The following is a 16,106-nucleotide window of genomic DNA, read 5'->3' on the forward strand; positions in this document are numbered from 1 at the left end:
ATCATTCTGGACAGTCATAACAGACCTCGATATACGACCGGCAGAGGCAGTGGTTCAGACATTGAAAGTGAGGCTGAAGGAGTACGCGGACATGGCCGTTAAATGCCGTAAAACAGGAAATCAACAAGGTGCATCGGCGGCCAAAAACTTGATGTCAAGTGTCATTGGTTTGAACGTGAATTAAATCAATCCGAACATCGACTAGCAACTTTTCGGGACGCCATTGGTTCTCCTTCCAAACAACGTCGAGCGGTGATCGATGGCGGCGGATCAGCGTTAAAGTGGCTGTTCGGAGTTGCCACCCAGGCTGATCTCGCTGGATTGAATAAGAAGATCACCGGCCTTACACACCGGGAAAATGAAATAGTCCATTTGATGGACCAGCAGGCAACTGTAGTGAACGAATCACTTTGGGAGATCCGGACAAATACCAAGCTGATCCAGGAATTGGAAGGGCAAACGGCGGAACTAACAAAGAATTACAAAAATTTGCTTGGACGAATGGCAGAGCGTCAAGCTTACATGATCGAGTATTTCGATTTTTTCATCAATCTAGACACAGCATTCGAGTCGATGGAAGCGAGCCTGCAGTGGCTTCGAGACTTGGCAGACGCTCTTGACGAAGGGTTGGCCCTCTTGGCAAACGGCCGATTAGCGCCTCAGATATTTCCACCTGCTCAAATGGCTTCGGTGTTGAAAGCAGTTAATCGACAACTACCCTTGGGTTGGGCAGTATCGAGTGAAGAATTATGGGTGACCTATCGTGAAGCTATGGTGACGGTGGCAGCGGTGGAGGGACGTTTTCGTCTCTTTATCAAAATTCCGATCTACGATCACGCACAGCAGTATACCCTGTTTGAAATTTTCAGTTTACCACGAGCAACAGACAATGGCACCCATGGAGTGGCGATCGGGGACCTACCGAATTTTCTGGCCGTTTCCACAGATTTGGAGACTTTTATTGAACTTTCGACTGCCGACGTTCGGGGTTGCAAACAATTGGAACGATTAATTTGTAATTTTCATACAGGTTTAGGAAAACGGGGAGCACGGAAATCCTGTGCGATTTCGTTATTCACCAATGACGCCAACCGTAAGCTAACGCAATGCAGACAACAATTTAAAGAATGGAAAGGATCCGAAGTAGCTTATCTTGGAGAGAATCGCTGGGTGTTCTCAGCCGTTACAGCTCATGAGGTGGTGTTCTCATGTCCGATCGGTAGCAGCCAAGGGCCCCCGCAATCACTGTTGCTGCCTCCGTTTGGGATTTTTGATGTCCCTCCTGGATGTACGGCTCGAACGGAAGACTGGGTCTTCCCCGCCAGTTTAGACGGACGATTGGAGGCCTCGTTAGATCCTCTGGTGGCACCCACGCTGGCCGCAGTGGGGTTTAATGTAACAACGTTCAAATCGGTCGCCATCATCGAGCTCCCGAAGGCGAATGCCACATCAATTAATTTCATCAGCGACCTACTGCGCCGAAACGACGGTGCTCGTGCGTCGTCTGAAATGACAGGATTCCAGATTCAAGAGTTAATGAAGAAGACGACCGAAGAATTTCAGCTGTCGGAGCCAAGATATCCGTTTGAACTTCTGATCATGTTACTATTACTAGTGGTGGCAACAACTTATCTCAGTTACCAAACTGTTTGGCTGAGAGGCCGTATGAGGGCCCACGAACAATTAGATGTTCAAGACGATCACTTCCTACCGCACCTCGAACAGGTGGCGGAGGTTTGACACGACATTTCCTTTTTTTTTTTTTTTGAATGCTTCTTTTGGGGTGTTCGTTTGGAATTTTTTGTTTTCGGGATTTTTTGTTTGTTCTTTATTTTTGGTGTGTTGGGTTTTCTGATTTAGGGTTTTAGGACTTTTTGGGGGTTACCGTTCTGGGGGTTTTATTTTTATCAAGCAGTCGGGGGCGACCGCCTTCACGAGGGGGGATCTGTCACGTGGAGATCACGTGACATACGCGTGAGACACACCACACACTCACCTCCTTCTTGGAAACAAGCAAGGGCGAATGTACGAGTACATTCGACCTTGTTTTGTCTGAATGTTGCGGTAGCATCACAGGACGCTTGCACCTTCTCTAACGCTTCGGGGAAACAAGCAAGGGCGAATGTACTCGAACGTTCGGCCTTGCTTTGTAGTAAATGGTTAAGGGTATCTTCTTTTTTTGTAGAAACAAGCAAGGGCGGATGTACTCGTACAACCGACCTTGCTCAGTAATAAGTCATACGGGTTATTTCGATTGTTCGTAGAAACAGCAAGGGCGAAAGCACTCGATGATTCAACCTTGCTGTTCACCTACCATAAATAGGCGGTGTAGTGTCTCTTGAATGTAATGTTCTTACTTAACGTCTTACCGTGTGGACGTCCTAATACACTCGTGTTACACATCACCCCCAAGTGTAACAATACTCTCCCCAGGGCCAGTTAGCTGGCCAAGCTAGATTCCAGGAGACATAATTCGGTGATACCGCGTCGAAAGATTCCTTTAGAAACGTGGAAAGCTCCTACTGCCTCCCGCAGCACTCGTTCAATTTTTGCATGGAAGCAAGAAATCGAAGGTAGAGAGGGACGGCACCAATTCGAGAAATATCGCCCGAGTCACCATGCAGGTGTACAGCACTCCCCAACGCTTGGCTGCTCGATTTCGATAGAGACCCACGTCGAATGGACCAAATAAATCGATCGCAGTTCTGGTAAATGGAAGTGATCCGGAATCGAGACGTGACTCCGGTAGATCGGCAATGTATGGCTCTCCAGGCTTGGCTCGATTACGGCGGCAGGTAAGACCAGCTCGGCGGGCCTTCTTCACCGCCTCTCTTCCTCTGATGATCCAGAAATGTTGCCATATATAGGCGAGCAGGAAATCGGTTCCTACGTGGTTCAGGTGCTCGTGGAAAGCACCGATGACCTTTTTCCGAGAACAAATATTTTATTGGAAGAAGAAGAGGCTGAAACTGGTCGTAAGGCAGCTTCGCTCGGCCCGCTCGACCCACAAGACGCAAGACTCCGTCGGAATCGAGAACTGGAGCTAACGCCAGCAAACTGGAGGGGGTCTGGGGCAGCTTTCCCTTCTTGATACGCTGCAATTCTTCGACATTGACCTCATTTTGGCAACGTTTGACGAGGTCGAGAAATCTCGGATCTAACTTGGTAAGAGCGGTGACGTCGCTAGGTTTCAATTCGAAATTCGTCCAGTCGAACACGAAATTTTGACCTGTTGCGAGACAGACCCGAGCCGTTCTGATTTCCTCCGTGCTGACCGTACATTGTATATCTACCAGCCATTCTTCTTCCGGAAGGACTAGAAAGTTCGGTCCGGTTTTCTAAACGGTAGGAAATGTCTTCCCGTCAAGAGTAGAACGGGTGGCGGCGTCGGCTGGATTGAGAATGCCCGGGACGAATCACGAATCGCCATTCCTCCGATTCCGTAATAGTCTGGATTTTACCGACACGGTTGCCGACGAAAACTTGATAGTTAGTGGCTGTGGCTCGGACCCAGTTTCGGGACAGTGCTGCTGTCCGTCCAAAACCTCCGACTCTTAATTTTGATCGTTAAGGCAGATTGGACCTCCACGGTCCAATCCGATCTGGATCCTAACCATAGCCATCTAAATATAATGGTCTCTCAACGGGGAACCTCTCCTGCACCAGTTGGGAAAACATCCTCCCACACACCCACGACTGCCTGAAGGCACAACGTACCAGTTACACATTGCTGCCATTTTTTAAATGCACCAGCCAACTTCCACTTCCCGCAATACATTCCCACTTTTTCCCACCATGCTCTGCAGTCTGCACACGGCATGGTAATACATGGTCGTACACCAGTCCATTTTCGCGTCTTTCCTGTCATTAATGCAATGAATTTGAAATGAGAAGAAAGTGTTTCTTGAAATTTTGTGAGAATTTTAACTTATGGTGATGTTGTAAAGAATCGATGTCTCAGATTGCAAAGAACCTTGAGAGTTCAACGTTCTCAGGGTAACCCTTGTTATTGTCACAAAGCAATGCAGGGAGTTGACCGTAGGAATGACTTTCGACTCGTGACCTTCAATCGGAAACCCATCTAGCTAGTCTAGAATATTCCCCCTTACTTGTCACTAGGGCAAGGCCAAGAATAGACCATATACTGCTTCCTTTTCATTTGACCTCTAAGAAAGTGACGCTTAGCCAGAAAAGCCTACCCCGAAAGGTAACAAATAGGACCAAAAAAGCAGAAACAAGTAGATTCTTAGACGGACCCTTCTTCCCTTAGCTTGTGCGTTATTTCTGTTCTCCAATGTTCTAGAATCCCTGTCCTCTGCTTCATCATCATGCTGCATTCTTCCTCACGGTGTTTCGGTATACTTTCAATGCGGTAAATACAAAAATTACATTAAACCCCAAAATTCGTCGTTAATAGTCTACGCAGTCACGCGAGGAAACTATTACAATGTGTAGAAGAAAGTGGCTTTCCAACGTTGGCCTGAAAACGGCAATCTCATTGATCAATGGGCCAAAAACTTGATCATTAACAGTACTTTTACTGGCTTCACCATGGTCTCCGATATAAAAATATGTAAAACCAGTTACATCTGTAGTGACCACTTCGAGGAGATCTGTTTTGACAGAATTCGTCGATTAAAAACAGGAGCAGTTCCAACCATATTCCATAGTAAGTTTGACACATTACGATTAAGTTTCAGATAGTTTGTTGTTTATTTGTTTTTTCTCTCTAGAACCTATTCCTGTTGTTTTGGAAAACTCCTACCCTTCTAGTCATGAAGTATACCACTAATAAAAAAACACAAACACAGCCATTTAACTACTTTTTATTATTCAGAATTACACTGCAAATCGATTGCCTGTTTTGGCCAACAGTTATCCTATAAGGTCAAGACTCGCCAACAAGAGACCGGGAAATGGACAGACATCTGAGTTACAAGATAACAGCGATGGGCCTAGTCATTGTGAGAAAAGGGTTGAGGTGGTAGAACCAAGTCCACTTTGCAATGCTTTAAGTCAGGTATTACTTACATACGTACTGTACAATGGGGTTGGCGACGATCGCCCCCTTTAACTAATGCCCCTCGTGGTTGCTACAGTTGCCCACCAGACTGTTGCCCCTTAAAACTATTGCCCCCTTAACTAATGCCCCCCTAACTAATGCCCCCCCCAAAATAATTAACAATTGCCCCCCCCACCCCCAGTAAAATACACAATACTTTAATTAATGAAAAATATCGGAGTTATATTTTGTCAAGTGTACAAAATGGTACATAAAACACATTTAATTTACATTTTTTAATGTAATGGAGAAGTCTACAGCCTCTCTCTTAACTCACTTCGAGCTACTCTTGTGTGAGCCCGAGCCCTGCGGTTGGGAGGCGTGATAGGTGAATCCCCTTCTGCTGACAAGTGGCGAGGTACTTGGGTCACACGACGTGGACGACGAGGAGCTGGAGCAGCTTCGGGTTCAGGCTCGACAGGAGGAGCATCCAACAACTCCATAAGAAGTGCATCAAGAGGCTCAGCTGGAAGAGCAACATCTTCTGGTGTCCTGATTGTGCCAGCCAAAAACCTTCTCCTTGGTTCCACAGTTGGCCTTTCAGTTGAATCGGTTCGATTACGACGGATCAACTAAAAAAAAAATATTAACACAAAATCTTTACATGAAATTTTTTGGAAATTTACATCTGGTTCTGTGAGATTCCTTGATTTTTTAAGAAATCACGCAAAGAAATTATTTCTTCAACGAAATCCTTTTCGTTTTGAGAAATGACTCATTCCTTTTTCGCTGCGACAGAGGTTGCCTTCGTGTGGTTCGGATGTCTTGACACACCGCTAGATAATCACGAGCTTTTGAATCCTCCGCTTCTTTTAGGAAATCTAGAAAACCCGGAAATTAAAATGATTTTCCAATCATAATAAAAAAAACATGAAATTTAAAGCTGCACTTACAAAGAAAGTCACAGGGGTTCAGATGTGAGGTTCCCATGCGCTGATTCAACCACCGATGCCATAATTCTACTAAATTTTTGGTCCGGTTGACGAGACCAAACACGCTAAAGACTTCCGGGGTTATTTCGCCAATCCAATAACTAAGAAAATAGTTATTAAGCTTCTTAATCCCGTCCTGAATTGCTACCGTTTCGAGGCGAAGACCATCACGAAAAATAGCCTTTATGTTCTGTAATGAATTTGATTGTTATATTTTTACGAATAACAATTTCTTTACCGTCCACTTACTTGAAAACCACTCAAAACTTTATCCGCCGGCAATAGCGCAAGCGCTATTGACGTATTTCTCCTTGACGTATTTCTCTATGACGGCACGGTTCTTGTAGGTAAACTGAAGCCCGTACTTCTGAACTCTCCTCGAGATAGCCTAAATGAAAACAAATGAAATCAAATTAAGGCGCAATTTAAGAATAAGAAATAAATTTCATAGAATAATTGCACAAATTATACCTGAGCATAATGAAAGAAGCAACCAATGCATTCGCTTCCATGAAAAGCGGCTGACATAGATTCCTGTATTGCTGCCTCATAGTCGGACATGACGAGGTCAACGGCAATATAACGGTCCGGATAAAGTTCGTCGAAAATCTCGATCACTTTTTGTAAGGCGGCATCATAGAGAACGCGTGATTTTCTGGTCATTAGAATGTATGCAAAAGGAAATGCCTAAAATAAAATATTGATATCATATTCAAACAATAAAAAGAGTTTTATTAACAGTTATTACCAAGTGTCCTTTAGTGATGTGAAGAGTAAAAAGCTGCTTAACAAGTCCGGGAACAATCCGAAAAGTCGCATCCGATTGAATTTCACTAGCCTCACTGAGTTTAGGCAGAAGTGTCGGTGATAAAAAGACCAGTGCGTCTCCTTCAGGTGTCTTTACGTGACCTCTGAAGAATTTCCCTCAGATCAAGGTATAATAATCAAGATACGGTGTAAGTATAATCAAAATACGGATATTGAAACTTTAAAAACATGAAAAAATTTTGCAATTACTTATACTCCGGATATTCTTCAATAAATCCAGCAATTTCTTCGACTGTTTTTGGTATGGGCGACTGTCTTCTTCTTTTTGATCGCTGCATTCTACGCTGCATAGCGTCGCCATACCCAATGGGGACCCCAGGATTCCTAAAATAAATTAGACAATGAGCGTTTAATTTTAAACGGAAATTAAGATTGGCTTTCTGTTGACGAACAGCGTCAAAAACGACCCTAGGTCTTCGGCGATCCATAGCTGCAGCATCAACACACGCATTAACAACACGGAGCAATTGTTGTTCCTCCGGCTCCGGTGGATGGTTGTGTTTGGCATCACCGTGGCGGGTGAAAATTGCGTCTTCAAGCTGACATTTAACTCTCGCCTTGCAACCCCCATGCACTTTCTTGTAATACTTGCAATGATAAATGTTGTGTCTAGATCTGTTTTAAAAAAATAAGTAATACAAATGTAGTTAAAAATCTAGAATACGAAACAAAATTCTTACGTTTTTTCTGGAAATGGTAAATAAAGCCTTTTTGGAGTTGTAGCGGGTACCAGTGTACTTAACACCTTTGACAGGTTCAATCAGTGGATGCTCGTCTTCTTCAAAAAACATTTTACAAACTGAAAGGTTGGAGATGTGAAAGAAAGATGTGCAAGATGTGCCATAGAAGAAAGAATTAACACTTCTTGCTGTCTTCTTCCTATATATATGTTTTTTCGACAAGGTTACACCATGTCGCAAACCAATCGGAGGCAAAGAGAGGAAGTCGGCTTGATCACACAAGACACCGACAAGACTAAACTACAAACAAGCCTAGTCGTAATATTCTCAAGGGCCCTGTGCGCTAGGTAACTACAGGACATAAGGTTCCAAGGAACACAAGCTAGGCAAGAACTGAGAATGGGGTTTTCGCTTTTAAGAAAAAACATTGTTCCAAGAATCAGTTTGTGTGCGTGCAAATTTAACATAAGAAAAACTTCTGAAATCTAGATTGAGTTAATGTATTTTGAAAAGTTCGCAAATGAAAACAACAGTCTCTTATTCAAACTTCTAACCAAAAAATCTAAAATTACTCGACTATGCTTCCGTGACTGGACTGGAGTTACTGGCTTCACTGCTGCCATCGTCCTTTATCAAATAACTTTTATCACCAATGACGCCAGCTGAATGCTCGATATTCTTGTCCGCTCCTCTCCTGCTTAATCAACCAATTAAATGTATGGCTAATTGAATTTTCAATTGTTTTAAACTTGCTCATAGGCGACAGTGATGAACGGGATGTTGGCTTTGATGACGCCCTTCTTTACGTCAGAAACATCGAGATAAGCACGTAAATTCGAGAAAGCACCTGAATCGCCAGTTCAAGGACATACCCAATGCAAGTGGCCATGAAAACCTCTGGACACTTTACTATCATTTTTTCGCTTGATTTCTCGTCTGAAATCATTCACCGGTTACTTACACTTTCAGCTATCAAACTACAAAATAAACAACCAATCAATTATAATTCTCACTAAATGTTATATGCAAGGGGCTGTTTTTTAAAAAACAAACCTGAACTTCAAGGACCATTCCCAATTGATTTCCTCTAGGGGAATCAGTTTATTTTGATCCAGGCTCCAACGAACTCTGTCAATTTGGTTTTAAACATATTCCAATCATATTAGTATTGTCAAATGTTATGGCAAAAGCCTCATCAAAATTCATAATAGATTTATTGGTGTTCTGGGGCAGAATGCTGCAAGAGGGAGGATACTTGACTTTCCAATATCTTAAGCCCACAATTTTGTAAGTTTGACAATTTCATCATCTCAAAGGAGTGCATTTAGGGTGAATAGCCTTCACAATTCCATGTCGCCATGGAAAATCATATCTTCATGGAAGAAAATAGTCACATTTTATAATTCTGAACTTGTATATATCATAATAAAATAATTACCCACCCAAAGTATGCAGAAACAGAGGCTTTGGACCATTACAATATGTAACTTTCTCATAATTAAGAGTCTCTTGCGTCTGGCTTTGTCGGCTACTTTTCTTCATCAATAGCTGTCTAAGAGAGAATACAACATTTAAGCACAATTCAAATTGCACTTATTTCTTGCACTTAATTCCTATATCTGGTTTGCTGTATAACATACCTTCCATCGTTCAGCACACTTTTCAAACAATAAAAAAAAACAATCACTTCAATCTAAGTGTTTTCACTATTTTGTCTGAATCTGCTACTACGAAATGGGAGGCCAGAATAAACAAGTTTTTTTTACTCTTTTGAATTACGGCTATCTACGGCATTAATATAGTTTAACGTGAGTAAAAGAACCATCTAGCGAGAAATAAAGCCAATTAACGGTAGAATACTTAATCGTACATATGAAATTGTAACCGCGACCTATTTTAAATCATTATGATTAATTTGATTTAAAACTTACTTATAGGATATAGGAATTAGGGGGCAATTATTAATTATTTTTGGGGGGCATTAGTTAGGGGGGCATTAGTTAAGGGGGCAATAGTTTTAAGGGGCAACAGTTGTAAACGCGAGGGGGCATTAGTTAAAGGGGGCAAAAGTCCACATGCCGTACAATGGAGTAAATGTTTACCTTTATGTTTACCTTATTCTAGAATCAGTTCGAGAACCATACTTCGGAGTATGTAATTAATAAAGGACGATCTGCGCAAGAGAAATTTGATGCTTCCAAGGATAATCTTGGCGTTCTTCTTGCTACTGATAAACAATCCGTCAATTTCCGGATCAATAAATCTTGGAGTAGAAACCCATATATTCGTTTAAAAAAAATTAGTTAGAAATCTTCGATCAAAAATAGCACAGCTGGAAAAAAGCATTATGGAAATCACTAGTCTCGTTGGATTAGAAACCTTTTCCCTATGCAAATCAGACAAACGTATGAAACGGTATTTACAGTCAATTAATCTGATCTTTGATGAAGAAACAAACAACAACTCAGATAATCAAGCCAAATCTTGATCAGGTATAAAAAAATTTCTTCACATTATACAGATGAATTGTAACTTTATTTTTGATTAATATTGTAGCTACTGAACTTTTCCAAAGAAAAACATCAAGTTAAATACGGACAATAGACAATAAAGTATTGCATTGTGATCCAAGGACGTAGCCTAACAACATACGACTTCATCCGGAAGCATAACGTTCTAACCATTCCCTGTTTGAATACTTTGTTTAGCTATACAGGACGAACTAAAGGTCTAGTTGGCATAACCAATGTGAACGAAGAAAGAATATGATGTTAAAGTCTCGTGAAAATAATTATGAAAAAAAAAATAGTCTGGAGATCGATGAAATGTCCTGCAAATCTCTACTGCTTTGGATCCGGTCAAGACAACAATTTTTTGGAGAAAGTGATTTTGGTGATGTGAATGTTGATTGTGACATTGACGATGTATACAATAAAGAGGATGATTGTGAAGATGACGATTGCATTGATGAAGCGTTTCGAAAATGTACCGAAAAAAACGATGGAAAAATATCGGAAGGAGCAATATGCGAATAAGACGACAATAAAAGAAAATTAACAATCCGAAAAAACCAGTGCTTGCAAACAGTCTTATCAATTTTGTAATGACTGGTCTGACGAAGAAATTTTCTGCACTTGTTGGGTGCTGGCCAGTTTAAAAATTAAATGGACGTCAGTTGTTTTTCTTAACAGTCTACGTATTTCAAACTACTCCGGCGACCAAACGATACTGAAAATTTCATTTTGGCGCACCCAGCCAACCCGATGCGCAGGCTTTTCCCATCATATGACTATACGCATTTAATCAAAAACGTTCGTAATCAACTCATTGGTAGAAGTTTGGTAAAAGACGGAGAAAAAATTGATTTTGACCTCATCAAACTTCTATTTTAAAAAACAATTAACGACAATTACCATATTTGTCATTTTCTAACAAGAAAACATGTAGAGCCAACAAATTACGAAAAAATGTAAGTAAATTTGGCAATCGACATATTTAAACCGGAATTGGTCGCTTCCTTGAGAACCATGAGTGATCTCAATGAAATCGGTTTCAATAATGTTGAACCACTCTGCCGATTTCTTGAACGGATGTGGACTTGGTCTTACCATGATGTATCAAATCTTACGCAACACGTCCTACAACGACTTGAAGCTAAAACCCATTTATAGACACTACAGATCAGCGACTAATTGACTAGACGAAATATTCCCCAGTGAAATAAAGAAATGGAATGAAGAAAAAAAAGGACCACGAATGTCTAACAAAAGAAACTCAAGAAGCATTTACTAGTCGCTCTACAGCCAACTGCATTCGTTACCTTTTGAAAAGCGGATTAAAATTTGTTTTAACATTGAACGGTTCCACGGTTCTGTCCGATACTACTGTGGCAGTAACGACCATCCATCAGTCGCCCATTGCCTGAGTGCAATTGAAAAGATTTCTAGAACACAACTATCACTTACTTCGATGTCGTCGAACACACCGTTACTGACAAAAGCGGTATTGAGGCAAAATTCTCCATTGATTACAACAGTTAAGAATCCAAGATTAAGTAAACTTAAACGAGGATAAACCGTTCTTGAAAAAACTGATCCGGTCCGTATTCAACTACTACAATAACTTACTGGAGACCCATGTAAAAGACTTGATTAATTTCCAATAATTAATAATTTATTTAAACAATTCTTTGAATGTAACCTTAGCACATATGCCTCTCACAAGGGATTCACTTACCTTAGTGAATGTCCTTGGATTTGCAATCCACAAATTCGGAAAGCTTGATAATTTCTGCATTGACTGTTATACCCGCATTGTTAGGCCAACGAGTTCAGCAAGATATCTCCGACTAATAAAGCACTTGGGTAGTGATTCTGAAACAAGAAGAAATACGTAAGATACATTCTACCTAAATAAACTAATAAATAATATTTCCTGAAACAGACAGAGGTGGACTGAAATACCTAGTGTGTTGCAGCTAGATTTTTAACTAAACACACCTTCTTTAAGAAGATGCTGCCTCAGTTACGCTACTGTACCAATATCGTAGATGATTTTTTTTCTTACTCCATTCTTGTCTGCTTGCCCGGAGTTTCAATGTTCTACAGATGATACACACACTCAAGGCCTTTATAAATTTATGATGAAAACTTTATTTAAATCTTGTCTACGGACTAGAGAGAAGAAGAATAGTTTGCACAACGAAAACAAACCAATAGTACATCACAAACCAGAAAACCGAAAGGTTTTGAAATTGCAGAAATGAATAATGGCATTTACTGTCTTTCCTCTTTCAAATGCATTTACTGTGTTTCCTCTTTCGTATGTTCATCCAACTTTTCTTATTTTCATCGTGCAGACTACGATGCTTTTTCCTGAAAGATTGTGAAATGTCAGTTAAAAGTAACAAAGAGTAAACAAGAAACAAATAATTACCATGTCAATGTTACATTCCGATTTTTTGTACTGGGACGCTATGTTAACTGTGGGAAGGTATTGCGGGAAGTGGAAGTTGGCTGATGCATTTAAAAAATGGCAACGATGTGTAACTGGTACGTTGCGCCTTTATGCAGTCGTGGTGGGAGGTGGGGTGGGAGGATGCTTTTCCAACTGGTGCAGGAAAGGTTCCCCGTTCAGAGCCCATTATATTTAGATGGCTATGATCCTAAGAGTGCTGCGTTAAGCTCCAGTTTTGGCACCGAAATTACCTTCTTCGGTGCAAGCTTGCTGGCCGCCCTCGCCTGGCGGACGATTATACTACCGTCGGAGTAGACCTTGTAAATGTAGATTACGGCCGCGTAGGCTTCCTTCGACACGTCACAGAAGAGTGAAATTCAGACGACACTATATTGGCTCCATCGGGAAACAAACAGCGTGGCATTTCTACTGAATTCAGTTGTTTAAGGGTGACGAACCACTTATTCCACCATGTCTGATCGTCACCGGCAACAGCATCCATCCAACCCAGTCCCTTTAGGCTTAGTTCTCTTAGGCGGATCTTGGCTTTCACAATGAGTGGAGAAGCAGTTCCCAAAGGGTCGAAAACGCTGGCCCCTTTGCTGACTAGCGCCATTCGAGTAAACTCGAGGTTGGGGAAATTGGCGACCTTAAACCCGAGCGTATCCAAATGGGTGTTCCAAACGATGCCGAGCACCTTTTCGTCTGCTCCTCCGGCCAACGGGTGCGACGACGGTTGATCCATGGGAACTTTGGTTGTTATTTCTAACAGGAATTCCCGTGAATTAGATATCCACCGTTGCAAGTTGAGGTCGGCGTTGGCTTGTGCTGCTTCGATAGCGGTGGCTTCACTCAAAGCTTCTACGACGGATGGGGCTGAACTCAAGTAGTCGTCTACGTATATCCATTCTCGGACGGCGTCGGCAATATGTTCCGCTACCCCAGCATCTTGGATGATTTGTCGAACCGTGTAGATTGCGACGAACGGCGAACAACTCGCTCCGAAAGTTAATCGGTCCATCCTACGTCTGCTTCTTTGTCTCGCCAGAGGAAACAAAAGTAGTTAGCGTCCTGGTTGCTAAGCGGAACCTACTAAACATGGCTTCAATGTCGGAAGCCCATGCGATTTCTTCCTACCGAAATCGGCTGATGACTGCAGCTAATGCTGGCTGCAGGGCTGATCCACTTATGATAGCATCCTTCAGAGATTTCCCTCAAAAGGGAGCGGCAGCATCGAATACCACTCGTAGTTTCGATCCCTTGTACACCCCGTGATGTGCAAGGAAGTATTTGGCAGAAGCCGGGTCTAGAAGACGCGAGGCGTATCCTTGGTCGAATGTCTTTTGCATCATCTTCCTGTAGTCTTCTTCGAATTGAGGGTTTCGTTCAAATTTCCTCAGCAAACTCTTAAGCCGACTTTCGGCTAACAGACGGTTGTTGAAGAGGTTCGGTTCTTCTTCTCTCCAGATGATAGGTACTTCATAGCCAGTGTCCAACTTCCGGATTCTTTCTTTCATGATTGACAAAGCTCTGTTGTCATCTGGGAAGAGGCATTCCGCTTGGAATTCGGTGCCAAAGTTTTCTGTACCGCAAAAGCGACGCATCTCAACCGCGACGTCTTCTAGGGAAATGCGACCGGAAATAGTATAGGCACGAACTGCTGTAACGGTTGTGTGCTTGTTAGTGACTCCTTGGATGATCCAACCGAGTCTTGTCCGTGTTGATTTCAAATATTATTCTCACACTGTTGCCTAAACCTATTTGTGTTGCGGAAACCCACAACACCTCCCTTCCCAAGGTTCGACGGTCTTGCACAACCGTTGTCTGCTTTCACTTGCCTACTTCACGTGTTCTGAACTGGTGTGTACCTGTCTCTGACCGAAAAGGTGACTTAGTTTTTTGTAAAAAGCAAGTTAATCTGTACCCACTTTGTTAAATTACTCAGGTATTAATACAGCAAGTGCTATTCAATAGTTGGTATCTTATTTCTGTTACATGTTCACATGTAACTATACACATGTTCACATGTATGACTCGTAGACATGGTCACATGTACAACTCACTCTCATGTTCACACACGAGTGTAGAAGCTTTCATGTATAACAATATACACATGCTTACTAAAAACCAAACCTATCTTTTACAGATAAGGGATGACCCTGATAATCCACAACGTATTACAAATGTTGCTGCGATTGATGCATGGATTCTCAGAGATGTAACATCCAGAAACTACATCTTTGCGACACTAACCAAGCCAATGAAAGAGAGTTTGTACTCCTGTGAAACAGCTGCAATCATGTGGACAAGATTGGACACACAATACCGGCTTAGAGCAGCTGAGAATCTTCATCTGTTGTGGCAATCATTCTATGATTTCACTCATCACCCTGATGATGATATGACTACCCACATTCGAAAACTCTCATCGATTGCTGACAAACTTAGAGAACTTGGACAACCTCTTGATGAGATGCAGCTTGTAACCAAGGCTCTTGCCACACTCCCTGAACAGTTCAGAATTGTAAGATCTGTCTGGGCAAATGTTCCTCTGAATGAAAGAACGGTTGACAATCTACTACAACGTCTCCGTTCAGAAGAAAATGTTCTTAGATCCTACGAAAGACCTGATGGCTCTAATCAAGCTTTTGCAGCATACGGTCAGACAAGAGGACGAGGAAGCCGTGGCAACAGAAGAGGCGGCAGATCTTTGCATGGAGTCAATCGACAATCACCACGACCGGACGTCCGATGTGGTTATTGCTTCATACCTGGTCATGAGACAAAAGATTGCAGAAAGAAGAAGAGGGCTGAAAGAGAGGAGCAAGCCAACAAAGACCAGGCATTATTGTCATCAACTTCTGTCAACCCGAAGAGTGTTCTCGCCTTCTTCGCAGACTCTGGAGCAACTCAACACATGTCAGACATGAAGACTTTATTCGAAGATTTCATACCGATTCAACCTGGATCCTGGTCAATTGCTGGAATAGGAGACACCCACCTCCAAGTACTAGGAAAAGGCCACATCAGAGCTACTATCAATGTCAATGGCGAAACGTCAACCAGACTCATCGAAGATGTCCTCTATGTACCAGGTCTTGGCACTAATCTATTCTCAATTGGTGCAGCTACAAGTTCCGGACTAGAAGCAAGATTTTCTGATGATCAAGTATTCTTCTATCATGGAAACCAACTCGTACTAACAGGAAGACGCACTGGAAACACCCTCTATCACCTAGACCTACAACCCCAGACAACTCGCAACAAAACAACATACCACATCGACGTAGCCAAACAGGCTGGTCTACAAGCTTCCCTTATCGTCTGGCATCAACGGCTGGGTCATATGAGTCATCAGACCATACTGAAGATGGTTTCTCAAGATCTTATATCCGGACTTCATCTAACAAATGAAAAAATTCCTAAAACACTTTGTACTGCATGTGAATTAGGAAAATTTCATCGACAACCACTAAAATCTGGATGAACGAGAGCTACACGTGTTGGAGAATTAATCCATTCGGATGTTGAAGGTCCAATGCCATCCCCCAGCGTTGGTAACGCACGTTATTATGTACTATTTACAGATGATTTTTCAGGCTGGAGAGTTATTTACTTCATGAAATGTAAATCTGAAGTTCCCGCATT

The 16,106-nt window shown here is 42.1% G+C and overlaps 1 pseudogene; it reads left to right on the forward strand.

The window, feature by feature from the left end:
• Window positions 1–9,946: 9,946 nt before the first annotated feature.
• Window positions 9,947–10,894, forward strand: LOC116928667 (annotated as a pseudogene).
• The last annotated feature ends 5,212 nt before the right edge of the window (window positions 10,895–16,106 follow it).

Source organism: Daphnia magna, linkage group LG8 (genome assembly GCF_020631705.1).
Source record: "Daphnia magna isolate NIES linkage group LG8, ASM2063170v1.1, whole genome shotgun sequence".
Classification (NCBI taxonomy): Eukaryota; Metazoa; Arthropoda; class Branchiopoda; order Diplostraca; family Daphniidae; genus Daphnia; species Daphnia magna.